Genomic DNA, 24,537 nt, shown 5'->3' with positions numbered 1-24,537 from the left:
TGTCGCGTACTTGATCCTGCTTTATTAACTCGGAGACGGCGCTCCTCTCTGCGGACGGCACGGCAACTTGTTGTGCCGCGGATTAAATGGAGCATAGATCTGAGATCGCTTCACGTTGCCGGAAGCAGGTCCGGAGGGGGGGCGTTTCAGTGTGAAGAGGAGGGGGAAAAAATGTGCGCTGTGTGTTTAAATATATCCATAATAACAATTGGTGTTGGGGTTTTATGACGCACCCAGGCGACATAAAGGTTATCGCCCCTCTAGGGTGTTTGCTGCAGCGGCTCAGATTTGGAGAAACACAGGTGGAAACTTCAAGAAGTTTTGATCTCAAAGAATCCACGTCTCTTTCTAATGAGAGCCGGGAGTCGTCACACTTGCTTAATTAGAACGCAGTCCCAGTAGGTCCGTCAATTAACGCGGACTGTGAGGTTAGACATAATGAAATGGGATTAGACGCAACTCGTTGTCCTCCAGGACTTTTCTCATAGCTCAATTAACTCAGCAAATAACCTGAATAAAATGAGCATAATGCAATATTTATTTTCCACGTGACACAAAAGATAGGGGGCCATCAAACGTTCCAGATGCATGCGTGTGTTCGCGGCGTGAACATGTGATCGGGGTGGACAAAAAAAAATGAATGTTTGGTGGATGTAACCTGGCAGGAGGTTGCGGTTACGCCATCGCTCTCCCCTTTGTTTCTTCCTCTCTCCAGCAGAGGAGAGCTCCTTTAACCTTTTCTGTCTGGGACTCAAATGAGAAATTTTCTCCTTCACCCTGGGAACCGAGCTCATTAAAACATATTGGGCTGCAACTCGGTATCCAGGCCATGAATATGCATTATTCAAACATAGGACATTATCTGTCTCATTCTGCTCCCTGCTAATGTTCGCTTTTCACCCGAGGGCAAGGGAAAATAACGATGTCGAATATTTCTTAATTCCGCAAATATGTCATCCTCATAATCATACAAACATTGTGATATTTACAAGCTTCTCCAATCGCTAATTTATTGAGATATTCTAAGGGTTAAATGGTGTCACGCTTCGCTATTTTCTGCTGCAAGGAAACTTTTTTTTTTTGGGGGGGGGGGGGGTGTACATGAAAGGCAAGCAGCTACTTTTGTAATTCACAGATATTTGTTTTTTGTGAGTGTAATACCAAAAAAGAATCCTCAGGCGTGCGGTGTCAGTTACATAAGCCGCCATCATTCTCTCCCATCATGCCAACGAGCACAGAAGGGAAATAAAGTCTGCTTCAACTGCCTCCCAGAAACTGCCAGATGCTTTAAGAGAAAAATCACAGCTTTCTGCTCCGCTGTGACAATATCCATCAGCTGCACTGTCCTGTACATTTTGTCCCGCTCTGGCAAATTACCGTGCGTGATTAACTCAGCCAGAGAATTGATTATACGGCTGTCAGACGTCTGACCGCTTGATACTCCAGCTCCGATAAACCCGACCAATGCAAAACTGCTTCACTATTGCGTCACGCTTTTGGGAAGTTTACATATTGCTCTGCATTCAGCAGCATTGCAAGCACACAGGGAGGCCAACAACACACTGGAAAAAAAGACAAAGTTCCCTCCGGCGCGGCTCATTTGTCACCCTGATGATAATCTATAATAGCCAGGTTGCCTGCTTGTGCGGGCCGCACTCAGCTGTAGCCTTGAGACTCCACTTGCCATGCATGCTTGGCAAACAATATCAGATGTGAGTAGGCCAGAGAGTTTGGATTAGGCGAGATTTATACAAACGCAGAATCATTTCTGATGACATTGCTCTTACTAACAGTTCCAACCGGCACGGCACTGTGCCACAAGTATTGACCGTTGGTGGCGCCCGCGGTTTGTTTACTGAAACCCGTCATTTGATTTGCCCACTAGCGTCTGCTGCGATGGCTGAGCAATGATATTATCAAGTGTCTTGGAGTAGCTTATCCTGGGGACAAGACGAGTAAAAGAAGAGATGAGTGGCAAAGTGACATGAAATGCAAAATGGATTGAGTCGTTTTTAAAAGCCCAGTCACACGTTTCCACACTCCTTTCTCAGTTGGAAGAGGGAATATATTAGATTTACCCTCTGGGGACTTTGACCACTCGTTCTTGTGGGTAGATGTTTTGATACGTGAAACCCCGTTTTGTTTGTATCTCCTGCTCGACTAGCATGTCAAGCGTGTGATCAGTATCCTAAAAGGGGAACCGATTTTCCACATCAAAGTTTACAGGACTCAAGGAGCGCTACTGCATAGATGTAAAGAGCGGTATGAAGTTGGCGGCTCCAGAGGGAGCTGTGTGAGTTCTGATAAACTGGTCGGGTCCAAGGACTACAAGTCTTTAAGTCCGGGGGCTCGGAGTTAGAAAGAAGTGAGCTTTTCCAGATCTCTGCAGCCCTGCTCCTCATCTCTGTTTGAGGTGAGGGAGGCTACATGTGCCGCCACTTAACACAGTTGAATCTCCAACTAAACTGTTGGCTGTTGAGGTGCATTGTGGGTAATGTAGGTGCCAGGTTTTGACACAAAGAATTAGCGGAGTAAAAGAAGACAATATGTCCGATTTGGCGTGTTAACGCGTCCGACTTTTGCACAAGAGATGGTCGTTCACATCAAGTCACTGACCTGCAAACCATGTTATTTTACTCTTCACCATAGATACAATGTGGCCCTAATGTATTTGTCTAACCTTACCCAAAGCTTAGTAGATAAATGCTTGTGATTGGCAGTTGTAGAAACAGCTTTGCATTTAGAATTAGGTAGGTGTGGAGAACTGTCTGGTATCCCAAGACTACTATGGATACAAACATTGGCATTGAACACATGCTGGAGTTTTGCCCAATATCAATGTGTTGATACTTTATCAGTAAACATGGCAATCTGCCAACGGCAAATAAAATGCTAGCAATGAAGGTTACAGAGCACAAAAAATTAAAAAATGCATTGTTGAACCTCGAAGATGGGAAAAAGGGAAATAAAACAGAACAGCGTTTAACTCCACAGGGAACCTGCAAGTCAACCTCGTAATAAACTCTGCTGACCCCCGGTGGACCAGTCATTACAAACTCATGCTGTGCAGCCGAACAAACCCACAGAACTTCTCTTAGAGAAATTTCAAAGTTACCAAAAATGTCAGGGTGAAATTGTGTGAAATGATTCCCAGGACATTTAGGGTATTTGTATTAAAACACTAAGTCTGTGACTGATACAGAATATACATGATACTGTGATTATTTTCCCAACCCTCAAAGTCTAAACACTTGTAACGGGTGTAGTAAGGACCCAGGAGCAGTACGACAAACACCAGGAATAGGTTGACTTGATCTTTATTTTCTTCAACGCACACGACAGGAAGAATACTCTAAGGAAAACAGCGACAGGTTCTCGTGGTCAAAGACAGAAAGCTGAGCGAGTTACCAGGGCAGAGGCAAGGCGAGGTAGTCCGAAACAGGCAGGGTCGGCAAGAGGGAATCAGTCCATGGGTGTATGCGGGAAAGTGTTGCATGAAAGCAGAGAACGATCTGGCAGTGAGTGTGTGTGAGGCAGGGGTTTAAATAGTGGAGGATGCAGAGTGAGCAGGTGAGTGTAATGAGCTGATGAGGTGAGTGTGACTGGCAGGTACACTGAATGAACTGATTAGGTGAGTGAGAGGTGGAAAAAACTAGATAGAAGTACAGATCCGATACACACATTCATTTGACACTTTAGCTGCGCGCCGCTCAAAAACATCACAGCAACCTGGTTCTGAGCACAGAAGAGGACTTGTCAATCATCTACATATTTGATTTGTACTGAAGTTGGAGTGGGAGCTGCGCTTTTACTTTTACCGCTGCTACCAAACAATGTACACTGGCGGCTGTAAGCAAATGTACAAAAAATACACAGAGGAGGCAAAATTACACTCCAATTCGTTCGATATCTATTCATATTATAAAGAAATGTAAAATGGTAGTTTCAAGCAATTTGAAATAATGCAGCAATCCCTTAATATGCACCATTCATTAACCCCCCCTACAGGACACGGTTCAGAGACTGCTGCTTCCCCTCGCTTCAGGTCATTTGGCATACTACCAGTGTTTGAGGACGCCAGCTTTTGTCAAAGAAATTGTGGATGTAAACAACTCAATAGCCTGACAAGAACCCAGCCCTCTACAATAACAGCGCCCTGTTCCCTCACGGCTCTATTTGCTTTCAAGTTTGTATCTTAAGAGTGTAGCTGCTCTTAGCAAAAAGGGAAGAACAAATAAATAAATAAAAAGTGAATTTGCTTCCAGCTAAGGTCCCACAGTTCCCTTGAACTTCAAAGGGCTATAAGGGAAACTTTCCTACATCTTGATGCTGCGCTAACCTCTGTGCCACAATCAGGAAGGCTCCATCTATCTCCATCGACAGCTACTCACCAGTACGGGCACAGAATATATGAGAATTTTCTCCCGGTAAATAAGTCAAGTGAGGTTTTTCTTACTGATGTGCTCCCACTGAGTTTAAATTAGACGCCACAAAAACCTGCTGCAGCAAACAACCACATGCGACATCAGGTAATCTCAGTTGTTTTAAAATTCGATTCAGTCTGTAGTTTGAGACGGTGTGTGGGGGGGTTGTCACACACAGGCCGAACTGATTGCACGGGCTAATCAAAGGACACAATCGGGGTGGATGATGAAAAGAGATTGTCGCTCCCATATTTGCATTTTTCCATTTAAGCCATTCTCCCGGAGACACTGTCCCCTCTTCCGAAATATACTTCATTTTTAAAAAGCGATGGTATGATTAGCTGTGCCAGACACAATCCTAATTGAAATGAGTTTGGGCTGTGCCAGGGCAGGGATGCACAGCTGTGCCTGTTTCCAATTGGTCGGGATCAGTCGCTCGTCCCATTCCGTCGCGCGGCGCAGTGATTCAGCTTGCAACGGCGGTTGGAATTCGCTGATAAGGTCACGTGAGGGGAAAGTTTTAACGAGTGCAAATTAACATCCAACACGCTCGTGTTTGCTGCAAGGGAACTATAGCTTAGCGGCGAGCTACATAGAAATCAGTTCATTTGCACATCAATGCCAAGCCTGAGCCACAGTACTCTATTTACCCCTTTCAAGACGATTCATCTCCGGTGACTCATGACGCGATTGTGCTGGGGTTTTTGTGCCGGGGTTTTTGTGCCGTATCAACATTTGAAAGGACAAGTAGAAGCTCGCTCTGTGACAGCCAGGAGTGCAAACAGGGTACGATCTACAGTACGGCAATGGGAAAGTGTGTGAAAAGCCCCTGAGCCTTCCCCACTCACCTTCAGAATAGCAGCACAACGCAGCCATCCTTTTCTCCCCTCTGGTAACAAGAGATGCGTCTCTTTCTTCCCCCCCCTGCCTGTGGAATCTTCTTTGGCTGCTCCAGGTCTGTTTTTGCAGAGCTCTGCCCACTGACTGATGCATAGCCTCGGCGCATTAGCAAATTATTGAACGCAGTTTGTGTTTTGCGTCGCAAGGAGAGGAAATATCGGTTAATAAAAATAAAGGGATGAAGCACTATTGATGCCGGTGGCCTCGGGTATACACACTTGTTGCAGAAGTAATGATGAAGATGCAACAGAGGCAGCCACTTAAATCTGATTTGCAAATTATTATTTTCCTTGTTTGTTGCTGCCAGCGGCTAATTATTATTCACAGTGGGGACAACAATGTGTCATCTTCTATTTGCTGGGGGATTAGAGTGATATGGCTTGAAATGCACATGTTTATAATGAGGAAAAGAGACGCTGAGGGCCCAAACATTACGTCGGCACTTCATTTTGATAGCACTTCATTTTGATAGCTTTAGAGTTACTGAAGCTCGAGGCATCATCACCGCAACACCGTCCATATAATTGAAATGCTGTGCAACCATACGGGCAATACTGTATGCACCCAGTTCTGTTGCTCTGTAATATTTGTCTTCTAAAGATACCCTGAGTTAAATTTATCTTAGATACATCACTGAGCGAAACTATGAGAAGCAAATATTTGTTTGTTCCCTTTGATCTGTCTTCCCTCTACAGTAGGTGTCCTTATTTCATCGTTCTGCTGCTTCTCGCACTGAGGAAAACAAGGTTTTCCAAAACTTGAGAAAGCACAATGCAAATCACTATTTGTTTTTTTTGTTATTTTAATTTAATTTTCTTACTTTCACAGTGCAGAGAAGAACTAAATAACTTCAATAAATCATCATAGCTTGCTGCAAAAATGCAAATAGGATTCATTCCAAGTGGAGCATCAAAGTCCAGTCAGATTTGATGCTGCAAAACAGCATAAGAAATGAGCGATAGTGATACGCAGCATGCAAATCACAGATTACATTTCTGTTTGCTGCGTCTTACTCTCATCCAGAGAAATGGACAATACTGTCACAAAAACACATTTTGGTATTGATTAAACTAACCCAATGCTGGCCCAACTAAAGCATTCCATGTTCTGGATCCTCTGGTTCCACTGTTGGGATGCAAGATCAGAGACACATGTTTCTAAGGACCTTTGTGAGCAGCTGGCTCCAGGCGAGCAACTGGAGACATCTCGCTACAACACAGGGTTTTGCCGTCGCCTCGAGGTAGACCGGTGGCAGCCCATTGGTGGCTTTGTGTTAGCATCAGAGTCTTGAACTAGAGGGGGGGGGGATCAGGACTTGTGTGACACAAATATTAGGATAAGTTGAAGGACACCAATGAGGTTTACCTTCACAGCTAGCCACCAGGGCACAGCTTTAGCCAAATGCTGTTGGCTAGTGTTGTCCAAAGTAATCTTTCCTTCTATCAAAATGAAAAGTTCAAGGGGTGTTCTCTTTAATCCCTATGACTGCAGGTATGACGAATAGGAGTCAGCCTTTATGTTTGGACACGCTGGCTTCAGCGGCGTCATGAAATCAAGCCTCCCTGGAGCATATTCGTTCTCAATGAACAATGCCTTCATGATGTTTTTAGCAATGGATACATTTTTAGTTTTGGGTCCCAGCAAAAATACACCCATCTCCCTTTGTTGCCTTGATCGCAACCCATTAGATTCTCCTGCTTGAGAAGATCTGATTCTAGGCACAACGTTCAAATCATAGGGAATCATCACCGGGGTTTATTTTTAGTTTTGCCCCGGGAATGTTAGGCAAGTTGAAGAAAAACAGACAAACAACATTGGCTCCAGTCTTTCCTCCTTCCACTAGTTCAGCCAACAGCAATTAGCTTGTGGTTTGTTGACAACATGGGGTGAAGCCTTCATGCTCTAGAAATTCAACTGGTCTGATGCCTGAGTTACAAAATTACTTTGAGAGCAAACAGCCGACCAGTGGCAAAATGAATATTCCTCCAAATTCTGACATGTTATCATACTTACTTATCTTCATTCCGCATGAGGTTTCACAACTATAAACCATGGCTTTAAATGTCAACGGTGACGTTTTCTCAAGACTTTTGGATCAAACTGCTGTCATCAATCGTAGCCTCAAGATGAGCAGGTTTTTTATCGTTGGATGTTTGCCCCAACAGATATCACAATTCCACAAAAATCCAAATGTTTATGATAGAAGGTCTTAAATCTATCCACAACCCAGCAGGCTCTTCCTCAATGTATCTTCAAGTCGGCCGATACCCCCTGCTTACCGCTATTACCTACACCTCCAATCATGAGTTTGAATAGTGTTCCATACAGGAAGTTGGCACAGGGTTGGGAATGCTCTACAGCCTCATAACTGACTCTTTTTCAAATTTTTATTCAAAATGTACGAAATTACAAATTCCATTATGTACCATCTCAATAAATAACAGGAAGATAAAAGGGGGGTAATAAGAATTATAATGGGATGGACAGGCCTCTTGTCTTTGAAAACCACAAAACCCTTTGTTATCCTTTGTTTATTACAGGGACATTCTATTGTCCCTGTTTTCCTCTATATTTCCACTTCAATTCTTTTTTTTCATTTTGTATCTATTGGCAGAAACAGCAAAATCATTACTCCACAACATCCCTATTGTCAGCAATGCAACAGCAGGTCCCAGTAGCTAATTCAGTCCCCTCTATTCTCCTTCCAATCCACAGTAAAACCATAGCTACACGTCTAGTTCCACACATACATCTAACTGCCAGTGCCTGTCCTTTCCACTGAGTCATTAGTGTCGTAATGCACTGTGACATCTATCTTTGGGCCAGAATGCTGTGCTCAGCTCACTGTGGTTAGTCGTGCCAACAGGAAAGGAAGCAGGAGCCCATAATATTGAGGAGGGACTTTAAAATATATCCACACATTCTTTTAGAGTGGGCCAAGTCGCTCAACTGCATTCTCCTCTTGATTAGTTATGCGACTCATATTTCGATGAGATGAAACATTGTGATTTTTGAGAGATGGTTATTACCAGGAACCAGTGAGACCACAAACAGGAATGCTGTCAACCAGGAAGTTGACATTCAGATAATCTCACAATGGCCAAGTGAAAGACTAACAGAAACATGTTTTAATTCAAACACACAAGTTTAACAACAAAAAGAAAAAAAGTGCCTTACATCAATATTTATTGCAGCAAAACATTACTGATAATAATGGGAAACCACTTTCATGTTTGTGCGCTACATGAGAAGCTTCAACCAGCAGACAATAAGCTTAGCTTAGCATTAAGACTGGACGTAGAGGGACACAGCTAGCCTGGCTCAGTCCAAAAAGTGAAAAAAGAAAAGAAAACACTGAGCAGCTGGGTTTCAGGAGGAAGTAATCTCCTCTCCTCAGCAAATGAAACAAACTTCTCTCAAACAATAACATATTTAAAGACAAAAGAGAAGAATAATGTAAAAAGCATAAATAATAGAACACAAAATGTGCATATGTGGCTTTCTAATTGCTACGCATTGCACATTAGGTTCATAAGTAATAATTTAGCTCAATGATCCAGTTCATCCAGTATCTGGAGGCTACAACACGCCTCAGGAAATCTTTGAACTACCCTGGCTATAAAACGGATTTCATAGCCCATCTGCCATACCTTGCTGTATCTGGCCCTGGTGGTGAATCGGCTTTCACAAAACCTATTGTTTGTCCTTTTATAAATACACACGGCCCAGGACTCAACTCCCCGGGTAATACGTTGGAAGTAAGGTCATTGAGTTTATGCAGTGTTAGTGCTAACAGTCTTTAGATACATACAGTCCTTGACATCACCTGAGGCCCCTCAATTTTCAACATATTGGAGTCTGAGCTGGTGTTGCATAAAAAGCAGAGGAGCAGAGCGGTGAATATATAAGAAGCTTAATGGAAATCTTGACTTTTATTTAGAGGTATGTGCTCGGTAAGTGGCAGTTTTGTATGGGTTAATAGGAGGACTGCCACTATTGTTACAGTTCATCTCCTGAGGTAAATGAGTCCTTGAAGTAAATGAAACCCTGCTGGTGATCAATTTCTAGCTTTAGCTCAAACAAACTATACAGGCTTTTGGAACTAAATATATGACAATATGTCATTGGAATGTGTTCTTTTCCATTTTTGTCAAGTCTAAAGCAGTTCTTGTTCCCGTAGGATTTAGTGGCGCCATAGCTGGCTCACTGTCCTCTCCTTCTTTCTCAGAACTGTCCTCAACTGTCTCCCTTCAGAGTGTGACATCACCCCAGGCCTGTTTCATCTGCTGTTCCACGTTCTACTTTGAGATGATACTTTGCCCCATAACCACAGGGAATGTAATACTAAGAGGAAGTCTTAAAAGGAAAACAACATGTTGTGTCACCTAATTTGGGCCTAGACATGTTTGTTTAACGGCGTAAAATAAGATGCATTCATTAAACTGTGCCATTAGAGTTAAATTGAATCATACTTTGCAGAATTACACATTGTACATTCTACTTAGATTTTTTCCTTTTTCTGACGATGAATAAATAAGCATGGCAGCATGCTTCAGAGAAAATGTAGAATGAATAACTGTGAAGTTAATTTGCAGAAACGTACATTTATTCTTCGTTGTCAGCACGTTATGCAACAACGACCAGTGGAAAGTTTTAGTAGAAGTATTATGGGAGTTCAAGGTAGTCATTTAGGCTGCTGGCTCATCCGGAAAGTATTAGACTTCATATGAAATGATGAGAAAGAAGCAGAAGAAACACTCTGCCTTCTTTGATTATGGGTCTAATGGACCTCCATTTTCAAATATGTTATAATAATGACACTGTAAAGACAGAACAGCATCATACTGGTGGAAGTCTGGAAATTTATGCAGTGACGCATTCTAATTAAACACCTGATTTTCATTTCTATTTGAAATCTCACACTCAAAAGCATAATTACAGTGATTATGTGATGCTCGATATGACCAAGATGCCCGCAATAAGGCAAAGCGCTAACAGAGAGCCTATAGACACATCAAAGTATATCATGGGGAGTGTAAGGGCTTTCATATAATGCTTTCTCGTATTGTGTTTGTTATTGATTCCATTTTAAAACTGATTTTTAGCCACGCCTGCGACAGCCTGTTTTTTGTCTTTACTTCTAATGGCCGAATGTTTGCATGTTAACATGCTGAAATAAGAAAGAGACCATGGTGCACAAACAGTCATTGAGAGCAGGTTAGCATGCTGATGTTAGCATTAAGCTCAAAGCATCGCTGTGCTGAAGTACAGGTTGTTGTATCTACAACAGCATATTCTCAAATTACTTTCCCTCCATTAAATACAGCTCTTTCAGTGGTTTGTCATTTTCTACCAGGCAGCTGTAATACCTGTAATATAATGAGACCGGCCCAAAAAGGACTTTTGCAATATAAAATGTAAAAGTGCTGTATAAATCTGTCAGATTGCTGGAGTCAACTTTCCCCTTTTTGTTTACAGATTGAATACAAACCCATGGACCGCCGCCACCACTTGTACAAGTCCTTCATATATGCTAATAAAAACCTAATTACACTGTTGTTCTGATCCAAACCCTTCCAGTTTGCCATTGCAAGTAGTAAAATTGAGAAAATAATCCCATTTTCTCTTTGGCTAATGCATCTTTTAGCAGTGCTTTGAAAATCCCCTGTGAGGGCTATTTGAATATCAATAAGCCAAGAGACTGTGTGTGTGATCAAAAAGCCTCCTGAGTCGAAAGTTTGCAGGCGAGCGCGGATGACCCAGACAGATGGGCAGCTCTCAATCCCTGGACAGTGAAAACGAGACTCGAGGCCAAACTTGAGAGGGATGAAATTTGAGTGAGCTTAAGAGGGTTGTGTTTCTCTATAAGAGAGGGGAGGAAAGTGGGGTGCTCAGTCTGCCATTTGAGGGAGATTAAGACAGATTAAAGACTTGTATTTATGGGAGAAGTTTGTTTATTTTACAGCTAGGGTCTGCGCTTCGTCAGACCTTGCAAGGTCAACCCTACCACAGTAAAAGGGGATGCCCCTCAATAACTTTATTTTTTCCCACTGGCCTGCACAGTGCAAACAGTAATACAGTATTCAATTCTCCAAGCTAGGACAGGGAACCATAATTACGTTCTGTGATGGCACACAGCCAGCTAAAAACATCACGTGGCTCATATAATGCTGGCCTGAAAATATGCACTGAAATGAACTCCATAAACTATATCGGTCCCAAATCAGAATCCCGGGCACCAACGGGGTTATTATTGTGTTGAAATACCATGCAAAACTATAATAATAAATGCTATAACGCAGAGCACAATGTTCCAAACCACAGGAGTGCAATGTATGAGGAATATGAGTTCCCCTTACACAATTAAAAAAAAGAGAATTGAACAATATTTCATGAAGGTTATCAGTTTTGGAATAATGCTAATGCATTTTTTTAGCAATTTTGTTGAAAACAAAAGTATTACTCTTACAGGATCCGATGTAACTATTCTTGAGGGGCATGAAACAGGACTGACCAGCCAAATGGTTAAAAGTTAGAGGAAGGTATGGTGGTGGGAATCAAGTACATAGACCTTCTTGATCCAGTACACGTGAATCCTGACGACAGATATTCATCATGGGCAGAATAGATGGCACCATCACAAGCTGACAAGAGTGGCCACCAGTAAAGTGTTGTGAAGTGACAGCTTGCTTAAATTTACATAATTAGCTTCAACAGCAGCAATTAGGCCGTCAGGAATCTTTCACGAAAGGCAACAGAGTCTTTGTGAAAGACGGTGAAAGGATAAACAAGGGCATCAAACAAGTATTAAACACAATCTTTATCTGAACAAAATGGGATAAAAGACCAGTTAACCTTTAAAGTTCTACACTTCAATTAGCCCGAACCACTGCTGGTAAAGGATGTTATCCGGTGAGCCTGCCTGATCATATTTGCTGGGGGCAGCAGGCACACATCATCAGCCTTGTATGTGAAGAGCATGAATGTATACAGTAGAATTAACTACTGTATACAATTGTATCATCTGTATAATCAAATATTATAAATGAATAGGGGAAAAAGCAGTGGTCCCAGAGCAGACCACTGAGGAGCCCCTTTTTGGTTCCTGAAGAAATCAATCAATGATCACATTACCAGTCTAAGTAGGCCGGCCCCAGTTTCATAATGAATGAGAGGGATGCCACTCGGCGGGTCAGGGACGGCCACTCAGTGTGGGAGGATCCACTCATGGAACGTTTGCCTGGCACTGCCCTACCCAGGCGCATTTCTTCTGTGGCGGTGAGCTGTGACCAGGTGCGCCTCGAAGCCTGGGCCGAAGGTGGCTCACAGCTCCTGAGGTGAATTTTATAGCCCCCTTTGCCGCTACCCAGGCCAGTGGACTTAGTGCTCTCTGAATCATACGAAGCATCCACAGTATAGTATGTGGCTTGAGATCTATCTAAACCAGGAATCTGCAGTACGACCAAGACCATCTGGATGTACTATGTGAAAAAGATATATATATATATATATATATATATATAAAAGGACATTTTGCTGTCATTTAGCTTTCATCTTTTCATTTCTGCAATACTTTGGTTGACAGCTATTGTGGGGAAAGAAAGCACGTTGGTCCACCCTCAATGCAGACCACAACAGACTCATCTTTGGCAGTTTCTTTAGAACAAATATCAGTTTCGCTTTATGAAACCCAGAATCACACATTCTGTAAAGGTGTTCTAGTTTATTTGCATTGATTTAAGAACTCATAAAACTTGATTTTCTCTTTTTGTGGAGAAACTTTGTATTACAATCTCTATGGCTGGACTTAGTGTTGCTGGAGTTTTGACCTCTCCTGTGCTAATAAATGTACAGTACAGTAAATCTGCTGCTTGTTTCCCTCACCTGGTGGAAAAATACCACCTACAGCTGGTTGGCTTCCTCCAAAACAGAAAACGTGGTAGACCTCGTTGCACCAAAGTGCTTTTTAAGAAAACATATATTCACATTATGCTGTAGAGAGGCAACCTTTACATCTCTGTGCTGAATAGCTAAGTATCAAATAAACAAGCTACAACGTGTTACTCTCATTACTCCCTGTTCATGTTTTACTGAGTCTGCAGAATAAAAATGTTATGCACACAACAAGACCACAAAAAACAAAAAAACATGGAGATTGAGCTCAAAGAGTATAGCTGGTGTTGGCAAGATAAATAATTTAAACTCCTGTGAGGATTCTGGGATCCACATCATTGCAGGTAAAGGTGAGCAAAAACTCAACCTCAGGGTTTCCCCCAGTCATTGAGCTGACTTGAGCGCTTGCCTGGAGGAACTGTCCATACTGTATGTGCTGCAGAAGGGATTCTTGTTTCCTCTTTGCTGTTCTGCCTTTATTAATAACTGGGAAAAAGAGCTAGCAGACTGGATTGCTCACTTAAAGTTGGCAACCCATTCAAGTCTGAAACACTAAACCTAGCTCCGTCCTTCAATGAAGGATGCTTGTTTGACATTACCTCTCTGCAATGACCCTCATTCAAATAAATTTCCATACTGGAAGTTGTGGTTGTCGCTCTTTTTGATTTGGTTTTCCTTTCCAAGGTCACACGTCCATGGGCATGCGTCTCTTTTTTTTTTTTTCTTCTGTGACTGATTAGACTGACTCAATGGTACCAATTAATTTCCCCCAGACAGCGTAGCGTCTTTCTGGCAATTGATAGAGCTTAACAAATGCTTTAAAGTCACTTCCAACAGCTTCAAATCCCATCTTTCACAGTTTATCAGCAGTTGATTTTCTATCCCCTGGTAATTAACTTTCAAATTTTAAGGAGAAGATTTAAGGTCTGTTTGTATCCATTTAACTTGGATTTAAAACAACTTTAGCTTCATGTTGAGCAAGAAAGCTTGAGATCAAATTCCATGGCCATGGTTCAAACACATTCTGCACTTCCGCTGGTCACGATGAACTTAAATTAGCAGACATGCGGTTAGCAGCTGGTATTGGTATCACATTCTGCTGCGATGAAAATTGGCTGCTCAGAAATCAGCATATTAATGCGGAAGGGTGGTTTGATGCTGTTTCATTTGTTTTCTGGTGTATTTTTAGCTGTGGAATCATGCTCTCTGTAGAAGGCCTACAAATGTGTGTGTGTGTGTGTGCGTGCACAAGATTGCCATTTTCCTGGCGTATTTGTTCTAATTATAACAGAGTGGCATGGTGCTGAAAATTGTATCCCTCTATCATCTCTCAACTGCTTTGAGCCTTCCATAAAAGCAAACCACACACACAACATAGATGATTTCACCACACATAGGAAATGAGAGGAGAGAGATTTGATTACTGAGTTTATCCTTTGTTTGCTTTAGTGCATTTGTCTCAAGGAAAACGAGAATGCATCCTGGGCTGCATATTTAATCAAAGTAATGTTTATTTATTAGCTCACTTACAGCAGTGACCTGGGAAGCATCTGCAGGGGCACAGAGGGTTAACACTCGGGGCCAAGCACTGTCAATCAGATACCTCTACTTCCCTAATTGTAACAATACCTTAATCATGCTTGAGCTGCAATGAGTGGGTAACAAAAACTGTGAACATTTTGTGAATAATTTCAGCCGGGATGTACAGATGGCAGCTTCCATGTTCCTTGGCATGGATTCCAACGGGATTAAAGTCATTCCTCCAACAGATATTCACTCATTTAGAGCTGTGATGACGGGGATGGAGAGGGATGTCTAACATGTGTGTCCAAAGTTTACCATAGGGGCTCAATTGTGTTGAGATACGGGGATTTCAAGGCCAGGCCCAACCATTTTGATCCAAGCAATGCTTATTAGGTCCAGACTCATCCCTGCTCGTCATTTATCCCTGCTTGGGCAGAAGCCTCCTGCATCACTATAATGAAGCCATGGGCAACCTTTTTGAGTAGTATCTTGACGACTGAAGGTTTGCACGTGGTTAGCGTTGTGAAACTGTTGAGGTAAACGACGCGCGGTTAGACGGTGGTGGTTCAGTTTAGGCAACAGAACTGAACCACTTAGTTCAGGTTAGACATCATGGTTTGGCTCACAATAAGTAAGCTTAGGACGTAACATCATGTGACTCAGTGGCTAGCGCCGCGTGACCATAACACTCAAATCACTCAATTTTTGGTTTCACACTGGACCAGCTCCCTGAGTAAAAGTCCTGTTTGTTTATCACATTTAGAAATACAATACTGCACATCATATTTGTGTCTTCTTCTTATGTCCTAACTTGTCAATCATCTTCTGCCCCTCGGGTTTATCTTGCGACACATTAGGGATTCTCAACCCCCAGGCTGGGAAACACTGCCACAGCATATGATTCATCTACGTCATCTTCATACTCAGAACTTACAGTGATGCCTTGTGGAAATGTCTGCATGTCATTTATTCATTTTTTTGTCATTTTATAGTAACAAATAATTGTCATTTTATAGCCCAAGCAAATAATTGCATAGCCTATAAATCAAATTTCTGCTTTTATTCTGGTATGAAATGAAAGGTTGGAGGTGAGTCTAAAATGTGTAATATGTATTGTTTGCTTTGGAACCTTAGTAATATGCTTTGTATAAAACTAAAAAGGCAAGACAAAAAGCTTGAATTTTCAAGTGAGTCCTTCAAAGTTATAAATTGGTTATGATAATGTATGCCTAACCTTTCATAAGGACACCGTTGATGATGTTTACCACTGAGGTTTGTGCATACAGAGATCCTCAGTCATGAGGGTTGCAATGTGTTCATACTTGAAACCAATGAATATGCAAATATCTAATCAGTTCGAAAGAACTAAGTGAAAGTCGGGGCAAGGTCAGCTTGTAATACATGAATTCTTTATAACTCCAGATGTAAACATCACCATAATGGCTTCAATTAAAAAGACCCTTGTGTCATTAACAGCGTTACCTTGACTCACTGAAAGTAATACTGTATGTAAATCGAGGCTCAATGAAAACGCACTTATCTTGTAAAAAAAAAAAGAACTTCTCCGACTACATCTTTCTACTTTATGTGGTGAGATTGCACCAATGGTTGTCTCCATATTTTGAGTTGAAACTGTTCAAGTGAAGACTGTAGAGCGTGTCTTTACATGAATTTCGAGTACTAATGGCTTAAGAGTAAAATGTGAGCAGGCCCACTACCGATTTTGTTCTGTTCAATACGACAGCAGTCGAACATAAATAAGAAACGATCCCATCATTTTTAACACCCTTTCCCATTGTTAATGATTGATCGCAAGGGCGCACATCAAATACAATAATTACACATTGATCTCCTTCCTCGCAAATCTGCTATTTCTTTTTCTGGGCAAGTAAAGCGATGCGCGTTCAACCTGTAAACTTCTCCCCCTCGCCTGATTCACAATCCCCAATATATGCAAAATGTTATCTCGAACGTGATGAGCATTGGGAATAGCGAGGCGCTGTCACGTCCCCTGGATCAGAAGACAGTTTAAGTGGAAATGAGTGTGTGTACATTACAGGAGCCCAGAGCTGAAATCTAATTTGTCTCCCCTATCTCCCTGAGACTTGTCACAGCTCTTAAACATAGCACTGCGTTTGGGATGGAAATGCACAAAGAGCACAAAAAAAACTTTCTTTGGAAGTAAGAAAAACAGAGAGTCCGACTGTTCGTTGCTTGTTAATGGGTTTTCTCTGCCTGAGGGTCGAGCCAGGGTTCTTTACAAGAGCAATAAACAATTAGAAAAAAAAAAAATAGATGTTAATGCATCGTCGGTGACCTGTCGTTGCAGACTCGCTCCATCGCGGGCAAACTTAATTTGCGTAAGTGTTGTCTGCTAATTGCTGGGCGCCACCTCCATCTGCTGTTACACATTCCCAGGTTGTCTGGATTTAAAGGCTCATGTTTACCTGCTGTGGACTGTACTAATATAGGGACGAGGATAGCATGACAACTGCCCTTCACTTTCATAACAGAGGGGCGCCTGCCAGGCACCTTTTGGCACTTAACGAATCGTGTTTACACAGACCAGCACAATTTATAGCTCCCGCCCATGACTGTTTGACAAGCTGCCTGCACTCTTAAATATATAATCCCTTAGAGAAGAGGTGCAGCGCAAGGATGTCCACTATCCCCTGCACCCACTCCCTGCTCGACATATACATATGCGCATACATGCAGATAACAAACAACAATGCAGACTTGTGGGGAGTCACATGGTCCTGCAAGGCTTCTGCTGTGGCATGGAATGCTGACCCAATTAGCTCTGTTGTTAAGCTCGAGGTGTCTGTGGGAACAAGCGCTCACGAACACGTGCTCGGGCGGGAAAAAAAGGCGCGCACGCGCAATCCTGCACGCTCAGACGTGTGTTCAGATGTGAACGCACACCTCAGCAAAAGATAAAACAATCCTCGCTAATAAACAAGTTCTTGGGAAACAACAAAAAAAAGCGTTTTTAATGTATTCACGGACGGGGCTTTGTGAGGCTTTTTGCTCGCTGAGGGCTTTGACTTCTTCCCACCATGACAATGCTGCCTCTAAGCCACCGCTACCTGAGGTCGAGAGTGCTGTGTGTGTACGTCTGTGTTGAATGTGCCTCTGCATGTGTGAAGTCAGATTCAAATCACGCTGCCCCCGGGCCAGTGACACCTTCTTGTTTGGTCATCGCTTTGATGTGCTGTCTGATTCTTCGGAGTAATTCTTTCTTCACACCCCCTGGTTGCTCCAGCTGCACAGCAGGGCGGCCGAAGACTCTGGTCAGCAGCTTACATAAACCACATTCACCCCCCTGCTGACTCTTTGCATTTTCATGTTTCATCTTTTAAACACAGACGTCAACAAAGTCTCTCTAGTCTTCAGAAAGTAATCGCTTCTGCATGCTATTACTTTGAAACAAACGCATCGCTTTATTGGATATTTCTTGGTAAAATGGAATAAAATCAGCTCATCTATGGGGCCGTTCAGTGTGGGATGATCCCTTGTGATAAATTTGAGGAGGTTTTGTTTATCTTTAATCTCCACTTCCTCCCTACAAAGGCTCATCTGCGCCCATTTAGAAAATTTGCCTCATGCAAAAACTCCACACATAATGCCAATTGACTGCATTATGCAGCTTTTAACAAATACCAACACTGAACAAAGACCTATGGTATTAAAAGTACTTGTTTGAGAAGGAGAAACACTGACAGGATCCTTCTCCTTTTTCTTCAATACTGCAAAATGAACATGAAGCCAAAGCTGAATTCTCATAATATGAATAAAACTTTTGTTTGGGTTTCATTTTCAATATTATGGCTTGGACAGAATAGTGTTTTTGTTAATTATAGATATTTCCGAAGTATAATATGACACGGTAAATGCAGTTGTGGCACTGCTCAAAAGACTTTACTGTTCAAGTAATTGGTTTCATGTGGACAGACCTATGAACTATATTATACAGAATTACGTAACACAATATTGATTCAATTTGCAGAATATGTGTCTTTTCCATTTCTTGTTCTGTGAGTGAGCCAGGAACAGAACATGACCATAAGCCAAGAAAACCTTTCTATATCATGGAAAAGCTGCGCAAAAATGCAATTTGTGCTCTCAAGAAAATAAATAAAAAAAGATGAAGTTCTTGGACTTTAAACTACTTTCAATAAGACCCTGGACATTGAGTGCATTAGCGCTGCAATGAGCACTGCAGCCCACTCCTTTTCAAATGAAAATACCTGAATAGGCACACTGTAACACAAAACTAGAGGGGCCATTCCATCTCCTGAATAGAAGTTCATTTCCAGACGCTCATTACCTTCTGAGCCCCGAGAAACTTTGAAACGGATCGATTCACCTCAAAAATTGAGTGTTTGCAGGTTGAATCTGTCATTTTCTTTAAAGAAGTGCAGACTAAAAGACCTAACCTCAGCACAGGTTACACCCTTTGATCCTGATGTATTTCAACAGACCCAGGTCTGCTCCCTGAAGGATTTGGAGCAGCCCCAGGAAACAGAGGGATACATTTATAATCTCTACCCACACACAACATACAGTATCCTCTATACTAATGTTTGTCATGCTATTTCTAATTCTCACTATGACTTTGCATTTCCAAAGTCCCAACTATCTTTGTGTACTAATCATGTGAAGTATTTATAGCTACATATTAGAAGGTAGAACACATTTTTGTTGACTGTTGTTCTGACTCCAAAAAAAATAGATCCTCGGAGAAAGCATATTTGCATTTGGAGGTATGCGTGCATATGAAAGATGATGTTTTTACATAACCGACTTCGAGGCACAGAGAAGCATGTTAGACATCCAAACATTGTTGAGAGAAATGAGGCAGAAAATGAGACAAAGCATCAGGATACATGTCTGTAAAATCTGCACAACCCGAATCAAAACGACTCTAACTTTTAAAATTGTATGCAGGGAGCGAATGAATCATTGCTACCGCCAAATGTAGCATTCAGCACAGATCTCAGAACTTAAGCACAGCTACGAATGCCTTCAGGGCTCGCCAGATCACTCTAATATATCTCCCAATGAGCAATTACGTACACCAGAAGAAAGGTGATGTTGAATGCGATTTAAGAAACAGTGACATTGAGAAGCGGCTCGTTTAAGTGTTCCCATACACTGGCTGACAACATCTAAAAAAAAAAAGATCCATCAAGCTGAAGGATGATTATTACTGTCATATGTTCCCAAGCTAAATCTATGTGGGAATATTCCCACCAGGTTTTATTTAATTTTTCTTCCTGCACCACATCAGATATTGTCTAGCTCGTGGCTGATTATTAGGCAAAGCAGTGAAATATGTATGTACAGCAGAGTTCCATAATGAAATGCATATCTTATCACTGCCAATGTATAATTCATTCAGAAAAGCCTGTTGCTGTGCTCCACAAAATGCCAAGAACAGCGCTGCATCCCACACTAAAATGAACTAGTTTACCAAGCCTAATTAGCACTATGTTTGCCCATGAAATGCTGGCTGAAAAGCAAGCTGCATTTACAGTAAATATCCGTATTGTCGTCACAAGAGGCTTGGAATTTGTTTACTTGATTTACGGACATGCCGTCTCTTCTGGCATCTGGAATGCTACAAAATATGACCTCTCCCTGCGAGCTACACACCTAAGCTGCAGCTCTGTGGGGCAATGTGCCATGCCCTGCGGACTGACTGGCTAATTAATAAACTGTTCACTCATCAAAGACAACAGCCAGCGGGGGAGCACTGTTCCACACTTGGCCACTTCTATTCGCAATTGTTTCGAACGGTCTGCCGAGAGCGGGAAATCAAAATGAAAGAAAAAAGGGAGAGGTAACATTCGGAGCTTCTAGGCCTCGATGCGTCGCAACCAACACAACCAACACCTGCCATCGCTCATTTATGTGTATTAATCAAACAAGTATTAATCCGCTGATGAAAATAGTCCCAAACAAATGTACTGTTTACTGCTGTTTGAGTAAAAAACTACAGTGCCCTGCTGTTTTAAGAAACCACTGAGTCTTTCAAAAAAATACATATTTGTGCATGATCTTTTTTTAAGATTTACATACTCATTAGAAACCAATGGGCCTGGGGCCTAGAGCTACAGCAGGGTAGGGACGTCATAAAGTATTGGATGTACTAATGTGGTGTAGTTTTGGTGTATTCATGAGGTCGATTGAATGTACAGAACAATGCCATCATTATCCTTTAGGCCAGTATTAGCCCATGGTAGAACAGCGCTTCTGCTTCATGCACATTTAAAAGCACTTGATTGGCTTAGGGCAGTGGTTCGCAAACTGTGGGGCGCGGCGGTATTGCAGGTGGGGCGCAGGGAGAAATGCAGAATTTTTTTATTTCAAGAACTTTATTCATACCTGCAAACTTGTCGCTTCTCGGCGAAATAATTCGCCATTTTGAATCAAAATATATCATCCACGTGAATCGTGTAGATCCGTAGAGGTTGTTTTTTTGGGGAGGGGGGGGGCAGATTGTTTCTCAGATTGGAGTGAGACGAGGAGAAAATGTGATGTCGTGATCTTCGCAATAGAACATCTTTGATGTGACGAGTCTTGGCCAATCAGCTTTCAGAGGTCTACAGCGTCTTCATTTCCCTCCGTTAAAGTTTGAGTTACGTTATGTTCCGTTACAGTTCAGACTTGCTGGGTTAAGTTAACGTCCACTGCATGCGGAACTTTGTCGACTGTTAACGTTCGTCATTATCACGATCTAGGAGGAAAAAACGTAACGTGATGAAACATGCAGCCCCCCCCCCCCGTGTTCCGGTTCAGTTCACGCGGTCACTCGTTAACGTTAAACCGGAACACCGGCGCATCTGGTTGCAGGTTGTTTGTTTTAACTCAAAGTAGAATGAGGATGATACTGATGAGATGATGAGGTCAAAGAGCTTAAGGAAGAGGAGGCTGGTTGTAGCGCAGCTTGACGCAGGGCTGAGCTGTGAGTGGAGCTGGGCCTGGATAAAGGTACTTCCTGCAGATATGTGTGAGCATATGGCTCACACATATCTGCACTCATTTTGTTTAGTTTTGCACAGGTTGCACGTTATTGTAGTTTTGAAAAGATATGCAGTGTAAAACTCTTTATTGCCAAATATTTGAACTTGTTTTGTTTTTCACAGGTTGCAGTTTATTGTTATTATCTTAGAAAGATATTCAGTGCAAAACAGGTGAATTGCTGCCACAATAAGCTATTTTCTGCCAAATATTTATTTTTTGCACAGATTGAACTTTATTTGCATTGTTCTAACAAAGCGATTGCACATTGTATTTGTTTTTGTCCGATGGAGCAATTTGGTTTACTTGAAAGTGATTGCAATTTTCTTTATTATATTATTTGAAAAAGCACAGACGGAGGAGTCACAAAATGTTATTTCAATAAAAGTTCAACATGCACCATTTTGTTCCAATTTTGTTGGGGTGGTGGGGCATGAACATTTTTCTTCCTCCAAAGTGGGGCGTGACAGAAAACGTTTGAGAACCACTGGCTTAGGGCAAGGGACTTTTCTTTCTCTACACTATTGACACATCTGTAGTTGTTCTTGGTAGTGCACTTCCTCACACACTATAAGAGTAATCATCTCTTATAGTGTACACATAAGTATCAGTGGGTGGATTATGTAAACACTGGCAACAAGTTGTAAAAACACCAGCGTTTCAACCTCATGTAGACTTAATTTAAAAAACAATCCTGTTTAACAAGAGGTCATGGCAAGTTACAGGAGGTTGTACATTCCTGCGTGCAACAACTGCAATTTATGTAACAGCCGGTGGAGGAATGAAGTGGAGGAATGCCCTGAGGCCAGTGCATCAAGCAAGTGACGCTATCAACACCAGGATGAGGATCATGAGACAGTTATCAAACCGAGCATCAAACTTGTGAGACCAGCACAGTCCTCGAGCTATTACTTTTCTCTCAGACACTGGACCATTATGAATTTATGTTGTGTTTACGCCAGAAATGCATGTGCTACATGATTAATCATGAGACCGGCGAAGGTACCACGAGAGTGTGGCTCATAAAACATTATGCAAAATTCCAAAAAGTCCTTTTTTTTTACACTTTGGTCTGTTCGGATTTGTGAATGAAGATTATTCAGCGCCATATTTTGTGTTTGTTATCTTTTATTCAAAGAGTTCAGGTTTCAACCACCACTGAGTCATCAGACCACTTCCACACCTGGGATGAATAGATGTAAATAGACTAATGTGTTAGGACGTGCCTCTAAATGACGTATTAGCATTCTGAAGCCCCAAGGCCCAGATAGCCGTGAGCCATGCGCTTTTGTTTCTCTGGGGAATTTGAACCATTTAAGTTCATCTGAGGTACAAATGCGGGACCTTTTCCCCTCAGGGTTTCACACAACCAGTGATGAAGAATTCATTAAGAAAAGAAGTCCACTTTTTTCTCCCAAAGAACCAAATTCTTTGCTTCATTTTGTCATTCCTTTTTGTGTGTATTTATATGTTTATCAAAACGGGGCTGTTGCCAATCTGAGGCGGAATCAAGAGGCATATTTTATCAGCAGAGGGATTTCAATGTTAATGTTCTCCCCACATGCAGATTTAATGCAGTTTGCTCCTTTCTTATCCACACTGATATGTCGATCAATCACAGACGAGCAAGAGCATATGTTGTCTCCCAGATAACAGAGAACAAACTGAACATGACTAGACGGTCTTAAAGATCAGTACTCCTGCTCTGATCAGTGAACACATGCATACTTTGAAGCTCTTTGCAGTTTGGAAAAAAAAAGCTCTTCAAAGATCTGCTTATGCAACAGACGGGATTTCACCTCAGGTCCTGCATGCGGGAAATCAAAGATTTACCAGTCAGCAAAAGAGCAAATGAATCCTTCCTGGCTAAGGGAGATATTTGTGCTAATAGGGTTTCAGTCTGAGCTGCTTCACTAAGTTCTTCCTCTTGCTGTCATATGGCTCCCCCCTCCTCTCTGGCTACTGAAGCCCCGGGGGTCTGAGTGTGACCCTTAGAGGTCAGAAGTCACCTGTTTCACACCTGGACAGGCTAAGCCCACCCAGCGGGAGGTGTTCCAAGTGACCAATTATGACCTCCAGGTACACAATCATGACCCTGAATGTATTTGAGTAGCCCACCAGGACCACCAGGGGGGTTATTATAAAGACAATCTGTCACTTCTAACCCCAACCAGCAGGGTTCACAAGTGTAAGAGAAGAAGCAGGGCGTTTTACATCAGCATACACTCAAGGGCACGATTTACCACATGAGGTACCATTATATAGAAACCATGTGTATGCTGTTTTTCATCGCCCGGATCCCCGCGAGGAGCGATGACGTGCAAGCAGCGAAGTGAAAATCTATATCAACAAAGCCACAGGTACCAGAGCAAGTCACAAGATTGGCTGTGTGTTCTCAAAAAACAGGTTTGACCGTAAATCAGCAGCTCAGGCACAGACGTGTGATGTTTTTTTTAATAACAGGGACCCCTGCAGGAGTTGAGGCACTCAAGTAAGAATCTGGGGAATCTCTCAGCGTACTGCAGCTACTAGTAACAGGAGAAGACACAAGGATGAGTGGAGGCTCTCAGGTGCACATGAACCACATGGGATGTTAATATAAACAATATGGACTTTGTGTCCACTATGGAAGGATACCTCGCTGTGCTCAAGTGCCCTGCAGAGCTGTGATATTAGATCAGTGTGGAGCGCTCTGCATCATATTCCGTCATGCTCACAATATATCAAATTGATGTCCTTTCTCTGTAAGTTATGCATCTCTCTGATCCAT

The sequence above is a fragment of the Anarrhichthys ocellatus genome, unplaced genomic scaffold (assembly GCF_004355925.1).
Source record: "Anarrhichthys ocellatus isolate YVR2014 unplaced genomic scaffold, GSC_Weel_1.0 scaffold12, whole genome shotgun sequence".
Lineage (NCBI taxonomy): Eukaryota > Metazoa > Chordata > Actinopteri > Perciformes > Anarhichadidae > Anarrhichthys > Anarrhichthys ocellatus.
This window is presented reverse-complemented; position numbering follows the sequence as displayed.